Below are 8919 nucleotides of genomic sequence, written 5' to 3' on the forward strand. Positions count from 1 at the left end.
ATTGATATTTTTTGAATAAACTATCAATGTTTTATGGGGAAATTATCAAAATACCTCTAATTTGAGGAAATTCCCAAAATACCCCTCAAATTTCAAAAATTTCCAAAATGCCCCCGATATTTTGTCATAAATTCCCAAAAATACCCTTGTTGTGAGACTAAATTTCTCGAAAAATAAATTTTTTTGTAGGTCTTCACAAGAAGAGTGATTGTCTATCATACAAGATGCTAAAACTACAATTTGAGTTGTTTACGTAGGCTTTGGAGATGAATTGCTTCATTATTTTTAGACATAATTGCCTTTTTTGCGATGGTAACTGGTGACAAATTACATGCTAAGCACTCAAAAACGGATCTCAATTGTCAAAAACGAATGAAGATTAGAAAATCTTGAACATTCCAACCAAAATAGATACAAGGGTATTTTGGGAATTTTCTCAAATTAGAGGGGTATTTTGGTAATTTTCCCATGTTTTATTTTAAAATTTTGATTTTGGACATTTTTTAGAGTGCTTTAAAGTACAGTGGCCTGAGCAGTGAAGGCCCTAAAGCCAAATTAAAACCTTCACCAAACTCAACCATAATCACAACAATAGAGCTACAATGTAGTTTATTTATGCAGATCAAGTCCTCAATTTCAGCACCAAAACAAAGTACTCACAAGGCACTTCACACACCACAATTGAGACGCCATCCTATTTATTTCCTGTACCGTGTAAGCTTACAAGTGCAAAGTTGCCATGAATAGACTTCATGTCCTCTAGCACTGAAAGATCCACAAATCCGAGAAGTACCTGTACATAGAAAGTTACCCATCAAATCAGCCTCTGTTGAACCAACCTCTAGCAGGTTGAGAAGAATCCCCTCCATTCATAAGCTTATCCAGCACCACATTCAACTCACAGACTGGCCGTGGTCTGTCAGCTGCCGCACTACACCTCTGACCTGCTCCCTTGGAAAACCCATATGGTGAACCCTTTCAACCACATCATCTAATGAAGAGCGAGTGGATGGCCCACTTGATACTGGATTGGCAGCCGGTAACCCATGCTGAATTGGTTGTGCCGTTGGTAATCGTGGATAGCCAGATCCTCCTCCACTTGGAGCAGAGGGCATAGGCTGAGCTGCCCGATATGGTGAAGTACTATATCCACCACCACCACCACCTGATGTTTCATATATAGACGGTGCAGGCTTAGGCATCGGCGGCGGAGGGCATAAGACGGAGCCATACTGGTTGCTGTAGGTGCCATTCTTCCAGCAACAGGATCATACATAAGTTGAGAACCAACAGGGTTGTTGTTGCTGGGATGAATGGAGCCCTTCCTGAGGCAGTGGCGGCTGTCGTGGCCCCCTGCATGCATTCCCCCTGTATAGTGTGGAGGCTCAGGCAAGTATGTACTGCTGGGAGGTGCAAGTGTTGGAGGAAGATGGTGTTGGGGCTGCATATGGCTATATGTAGTTGCTTCAATTGGCACATTGTACGAGCTTGGCGGTGGGAGCTGTGGTGCTGGCTGAGAATGAAAAGCTGGAACATGCAATGAATGCTGATGAGGTTGTGGTGTTTGTGAACTCGGCTATTGTGGAGGAATATGTTGCACAGCAGGAGGGTAAGGTTGCTGATTAGCAGCAGGGGGGGCATTCGTAGTGGATGGCAATGGCACCATGCTCTGAGTAGTATAGGCTTGAATTTGAGGAAGTGGAGGTGGAGGAGGATAGTGGGCTTGTGTTGGGGCAGGATATTGTGAGGGCATGTGCTGTGGTAGCTGTGGGGGAGACTCTGAAAATGCTACCTGAGGAGCCTCCTCTTTGGCAGTTTTTGGTTGCTGCCACCCTTCTGCAGGGTTTGTGGCAAGCCACCTACTGCGGCTTTTGCCCATCCACACGTAGGTTGGCCATATGGGAGTTAACCCCTTCCATACTCTGCTTCTCATGCAGAAACTGCACTCCTCTGCGAACCTGATAAATAAAATTCACACTGACGTCGCCCAACAAAGTTTCAGATCAAAGCATGCATTCATAGCACCATCCATATATCTCAAAGCCAAAAGCATACCTCTTCAAGCACTAACTCCAGCTTCGTTAACCTGCTATTGCTTTGGTCCTGTTTTTCCCCTTCAATAGATTGGAGCCCTGCAATAGTCTGATGTAGCCCTTGTACCGTTGTTTCAAGCTGAAAGAGCCTCTCATTAACAGAATGAAATACATCCAAGAGGCGGTCTGTATGTTGCTTTATTGAGCGTTCAATTGCATCCATGGTCACAAGATCTGCTGCATCAGTTGCATCTATTGGCTTTCCATAGGCAAGCCCTCTAGATGTATCAATGGAGGGACCCTTCACAACGATACAGTTTAAATTAGAATCATTCGTGCATCAACTATCTTGCCCTCACTGATATCAGCCTACAAAAGTTGCTCTATAAAACAACGAATATTTGTTGTTCAGAAAGCTAAAGAATGTAAATCTCTCACCAATATATCCCAATGAGAATCTCATGTAGTGGAAGGCTGATCAGCACTAAAAATATGCATGCAGCCTGTCTTCCTGTTAGGTGCAGTGGAAAAGAGACCACACCAAGATCTATGATTCGCACAAACACAACCATTATGTAGATGTATTATGAGATTGGTTCCTTCTTTCCTTTAGGGAGAGAGGGAGAGAGAGAGAGAGAGAGAGAGAGAGAAGACACCACCCTCTTAGGGTCCCCTGTCACAAGGCTGTGACAGATAACTAACTATTTTTGTTGGTTTTCTTTATGGAATTTTTATTTTATTTTTGGACGCCTTGATTATTTGACTACTCGTACTTTACCCAAATAAGCAAATCGGGCTTGACATAAAGCCATTAAAAATTGAGGATGTCAAGGGTGCATTCCTTAATGGCACTCTTACATCGGAGGTATATGTTGAGCAAACCGCCGAGCTTTGCGAAAGCCGGCTACAAGGGACTGGGTTTGTCTACCATACAAGGCGCTCTATGGCCTGCAGCAAGCTTCACACGGTTCTGGTATCAGAGGATTGATGAGTTCTTATATCTCTCGGATTGAAGCGTATTTTTGGGATACCAACTGCTACGTTGCTTCCCAGGGCAGTTTGATTGCTATTGTTATCATATATGTGGACGACTTACTTTTCACAGGTTCTTGTACGGACACGATCCGTTCCATCATGAAGGCTCTAGAGACGACTTTTGAGATAACGGAACTTGGATTGCTACACTTCTTCCTTGGTTTTGAGATATATCAGACCTCTCACGGCATCTTTTCTCTCAATGGAAGTACGCCAAGGACATTTTGGACCGACACAGAATGGGACAGTGCAAACCTATTGGCACTCCATTAGAACCCGGGGAGAGCCTCTCTGCATGATCCTTCATCATGGGTTTTGACCAGACACAGTATCACAATGTTGTGGTTGTTTAGTGTGGCTCACCTATTCACGCCCAGACATTTGTTATGCAATTTCACACTCAGTTCCTTTTCCTCCAAGCCTCGACAGCGGCATTGGAAATGTGCCCTTCGCACAGTGCGGTATGTCTCCGACACAGTGGATCTGGGGATCTTCTATCGTCGTTCTCGCGGTTTCACCTTGCGTGGTTGGTGCGATTCGGACTAGGCTAGTAATCCCGACACCCGGTGTTCTACGACAAGAGTAGTTTTCACACTCAGCTCGGGACCTATTTCTTGGAGCAGCAAGAGGCAACCCACCGTTGCGCTCTCTTCTATAGAGGTGGAGTACCGCACAGCTTGCTACGCTGCGTGTGAAGGCATTTGGTTACAGAGACTCTTGGGGGAGCTCGGTTCCCACAACAGCTACAACACTTCTTTCGTGCAACAATCAGAGTTGCATTGCCATTGCCAAGAATCCAGTGTTCCATAAACGGACCAAGCACATTGAGGTTCAATATCACTATGTTTGGGAGCGGATTTTGGTGGGTGACATCAGACTGGTTTACTGTCCTAGGGCGGACAATGTGGCAGACATCTTCACAAGAGCTGCTTCTCAGCAGATCTTGGCCTCACTACTTCGCACCCTCTTTTCTTCAGCATCCAGTGTTGAGAGGGGGTGTTAGAGTTCATCCTCGGTTGCTTGCTCATCCTTTCTTGAATGGCTAGTTGTGTCCCGGGTGGCCACCCACTTGCATGCCATTTTGTCCTCTTGTTACATGGTCCAGATGGTGCCCACACTTGTCCGCACGGCCACTACACACACACACACACACACACACAATGATGGTCGGAGGACACACCTATGTTACATCTGTTTTGTCATGGGCCGATTCCGGCCTCTAGTGGACATTAAAACTTCATACATCATTCTTTCTTTCTCTTTCTTTCATTGTCACACACTGCACACTGCACTCTCTCTCTCTCTCTCTCCTCTCTCTCTCTCTCTCTCTCTCTCTCTCTCTCTCTCTCTCTCTATTGCCACATACGCCAGAGTACAATTGAGACGCACAAAAGACTGCATTTGACTTGAATTAATAGAGCAGCCAACTTGCGTGAATCTCTCTCTCTCTCTCTCTCTCTCTCTATATATATATATATATATATATATATTATTAGCAAATTTAGCATTGGATTCTGGTCTGCAGTCACGACGCGACCTCCCTCTAGGCACCATATATATGGGTGGCCTGGGGGTCATGTACCAGCATGTCTTGTGTATACAGCTTTACCTGTTTGTGGTTTATCTTCCCTCGAGTTCCAGCGTTTCCTCTCTCTCTCTCTCTCTCTCTCTCTCTCTCTTCCTCTCTCTCTCTCTCTTCTCTCTCTCTTCTCTCTCCCATCTCACATGTGATGCCCCTCTCGTGGGCTTGTCATATGAATGTACAGTTGTGTGGTTTCATGTAACATTTAATGGCCTAATAACTTGTGTGTAGCGGAAATGAGCATGAACATAGTGGGCATTTCATTACAATAGATTCCTAATGAGAATTACAAGAGTGCTTGGGTGGAGAGAGCAACAAAAAGCATAACACCTAGTTAGATAGCATGGACAATACTTTCAAAAGAGAGAGAAATTAAGCTAATGACAACAATTGAGGACCGGATTTGCATGGAGCCAGTCCCCCTCCAAAAGGCTTTGTATTATGGTTTTCTCCCATCAAGAGAGACATTGTACAATACAATTCTTTGTGTTCCTTCAAGACTAGCTAGTGCAATGAAGATGAAAGCTTCATGCACTAAGCAAAAAACTTAGCAAACACAACTTGAATTATCCCCGTTCTCAGACCCAAGACCTCACACACCTTCGAAGATGGTGAGAGCTACAGGGTATGAGAGTAGATTGAGAGGAAGAATGAGTATCTTACGAGAAGATGTACATCTCCTCACATAATCACTCATATTAGCATAGCTTTAGCTTAGTAATTAGCTTGGTAGAGGAGATGAGCATGCATTGAAGCTTGGCTCTTGGTTGGATTTGCATCCACAAGCCAAGAGTGTGTTGATGTAGGCTTCTATCTCACAAGCTTGGAGTAGGTGATGAGCTTCCATTAAAGCTTGGGAAGAGATAGTCTTCTTTGCTTCACACATAGACTGTGTGTGAGTGTGTGTGTGTGTGATAATTCCTTGCAAAAATCAGCCCCCTCTCTCTCTCTTGGGCGAGCCCTCTTGCTATTTGCTCTTGCTGAGCCCTCATTGGACTCTCCCAAGTCAACCAATGATTATTAAGCAGCATAAGTGATAGCCTTCTGACATGTGTCCCCCTTTCCCTTTTGTGAGAGCTTTAGGTAATTAAATAATTTAACTAAACTCTCATTGGACCCCTTTGACTCTTGGCAATAGGAATCAGGCAAGCCATTGGGCTCCTGAATGCTCATTGGACCCCTTGTGAGACTGCCCAATAGTCTTCCAGGAGACTTAATTCTCATTGGTTTCTTTTATTAAATGTTTTTTTAAATTAATTAAACTAGATTTACTCTAGCTTAATTCTCATTGGTCCACTTCAAGGGTCACCCAATAGAAACTGGGCACACCTTGTGGGCATCTGGCGTAGGGAGCTGACATGTGTCCCTCATTCCCTTTGTGTAAAGGGAGCCTGCGTGTGTGTGTGTGTGTTGTGTGTGTGTGGCTTTCTCTCTCATCCCCTACTCTCAAGGCTCGCCCCCTCCCATGTAGGGATATGCCAAGACTTTTTAGTCACACACAAAGCATCCAATTTCCTCTAGGTTTGACCTTTGGACACAACCTTTGAATTTTGGAACCTTAGCATTTTGGAAGTCTTAATGGGCTGAACCTTAGGGTCTTTTTAGCCCATTGTTACACATGGCTCTTTTGCAGATGGCCCCCCCTTTGGATCCCTATTTTCCCTCCTTTGGATCCCTACTATGGCCGGTCTGCTAGCTTAACAAATATTCTAGCTTTTTCTCCCCTGGCACTTCCCCACATTAAATTATCAGTTTAATATAAGAAATCATTTAGGAGAATTAGATATTGATTATTATGACATTTCATGCTCTATGGCTGAGGCAAGAGTCCCTTGAACGGGTACCGAAATTGCTAATTGCAATTCCAAGCAGGTACTCGCGAGGAAAACGTTGTTTTCCTGAGATTCCTCGCATGAAATCTCGAGAGATTCAAGGGGCAAGTAACCCTACACGTGCGGAAGCCTGCAGGCTACTCACACAAGTGATTGGCATGCAAAACGGAGCCGAAACAGGAAAATACAGCCTGCTATGTTTTTTGCAGGTTTAGGGTTTCGGTCATTTTTGGTGTCATTATGCTCCAATAGCTTCAGCGAAGCTCAAGGGATAGTGCACAAGAGATTTGGAATGTTAGGGAGGCCTAAAAATAGAAATCTTGGTTGTCATGAGAGGAGTGATATTCCAAAGTGGCTAGGAGCTTGTATCTGTTGGCTTTTCTCTCCCTACGAATCTCAATTACCCTTTTTCTAAAATCAATCAGGCAGTGTTGGGTTTGTTTCACAGCTCTAGTCCATAAGGTTGAGGGAGTTAGAGTGTTGAACTCCTGAACACAAATTTTCTTAACTGCTTGATGGATAGCTGGGAGATTGAAAAGTGAGGAATTAGTGTGGAACCACTGATTTCTTACCTTGTTGCACTTATCATCTAGGGTCCCTATGAGGGGGTAGTGGTCAGAGGCACACAAGGAGATAGAGGAAAAGGCTTTCAGTCTATTGAAGGAGTCAGCTACATTTGCTGAAACATACATTCTGCCAAGTTTGGCTTTCCTCTCCAGAGATCCTCTAGAGTAGTTCTGCCAAGTAAACTCTCCTAGATTGCCAACATCAATCACATTCTAAGAGTCTTTCAAGGTTTCCCACATCCTTTTCTCCTTGCCAGAGATCACTTGTCCTAGGCCTGTGAATCTGCCTTCTAAATCTTCCACCATATTAAAGTCACCAATGAGGATAGAGGGGCTAGAGAACCTGATGAGGGATTCCCAAAGAGCTGTGCGGTCAACTAGTGAGCCTGCTGCATAGACACAAAAAACCCTACATCCTAGAGGGGCAGGGGCAATGAAAGAGCAATAGTGGTCACCCGTTTGAAGCTCAAGTTTGTTAGGGTCCCATTGGGTGGGGATACCTAGAGCTGCCCCTCCTGCTCCTCTCTTGTGGTTAGAGAAAACCCAGTAGTGCTTAGAGGAAATTTCTATTAAGTGAGAGAGGAGTTCTTCTCCATTGATTTTGATTTCTTATAGGGCAAGAAGGTCAAAGGGGTGATCAGCTACCCATTGTCTCACTTGTTTGACTTTGAGCATAGAGGAGAGACCTTTAATGTTCCACGATGTAATCTTCATGTATGACAACAAGGTTTGGTTTTAGCATTACCCTTTGGAGTATGGTTGGAGGTAGTTGACACACTTTCATGGGTTTGCTTGTTTTCCTTAGAAGAGTCCATAGGAATAGGCATGTCTCCATGTGAGGAGGAGGGAGCTCTGTTGAGGTAAGGGGTAGCATGTTTGAGGGTATGTTCGTCAAGCTTGTTAACCTGGTCCTTCAAGGGTGTAGAAGACTCATTGTCAGATTCTTCCATCTGGGAGTCTTCTACTTCAGACATTTCCCAGTCTGGGAGGGAAGAGAGAACAACAAATCTGTTACCCGAAGGTTTTTTGGGCCTAATGTTGTCTCCCTTAGAGATGGGTTCAAGACTCTTAGACTAAGATTGAAGGTTCTTTTCCTTATGAACCCGATGTGCAATGTTAGTTGTAGGGACTGTTGCATTTGAATTCACAGGAGGGGTTTGGTTACTAGTAGGAGCACAAGGGGGGCGGGGAGCTCTAAGAGGGAAATCCCTAACAAAATGACCTTTGTGACCACAATGAAAACAAGCAGAGGGGAGATATTTGTAAACTATTTTTTTTCTCGAAGCCTTCCTCGTTGTCTAGAAAGATATCTATGGCCTTAGGCATGGGGGAGTTGAGGTCCATTTCAATAGGGGAGTTTATTACCAATGATCTTCAAGTGTTCTCTGTATTCCAGTGGGAGGTCTGGAAATTCAAACCAGACAGGATAATTTTGCATTGCATACTTTTCAGGGGAAAAGTTCTTATGCCATTTGAAAAGACATAATGTTGAATTACCAATGATCCAAGAGCCATATGACAAGGCTTGGAAAGCCATATCGGCTTCCTTGAAGGTGAAGAGGAAGTGATTTTTTGGTAGACACTGGATATTATCTATGGTAATATCCAAGGGGAGCTAGTTGGGACGCATCCACTGTCTCAAGGTCTCCATGGGGGGACGAGGGCCGGCTAACAAACCAATCAGTGCTTGCGATTCTAGCCTCTTCTCTTGTCTTTTCGATGCTCTTAATAATAGGTCTTTATCTTTTCTTGTGTGCAAGTCTCTCTTTTACTCGCATGATATCTTTATTGCTTCCCATACCTTTTGACTTTCTCTCTCTCTCTCTCTCTCTCTCTCTCTTCTCCTCTCTTCTCTCTCTCTCTCTCTCTCT

At 44.2% G+C, this 8919-nt stretch overlaps 1 pseudogene; it reads right to left on the bottom strand.

Moving 5' to 3' along the window:
• Positions 1 to 380: 380 nt before the first annotated feature.
• Positions 381 to 8022, bottom strand: LOC147421479 (uncharacterized; annotated as a pseudogene).
• Between the last annotated feature and the right edge of the window lie 897 nt (positions 8023 to 8919).

The sequence above is a fragment of the Adiantum capillus-veneris genome, chromosome 27 (genome assembly GCF_014529385.1).
Source record: "Adiantum capillus-veneris isolate H3 chromosome 27, ASM1452938v2, whole genome shotgun sequence".
Taxonomy (NCBI): domain Eukaryota; kingdom Viridiplantae; phylum Streptophyta; class Polypodiopsida; order Polypodiales; family Pteridaceae; genus Adiantum; species Adiantum capillus-veneris.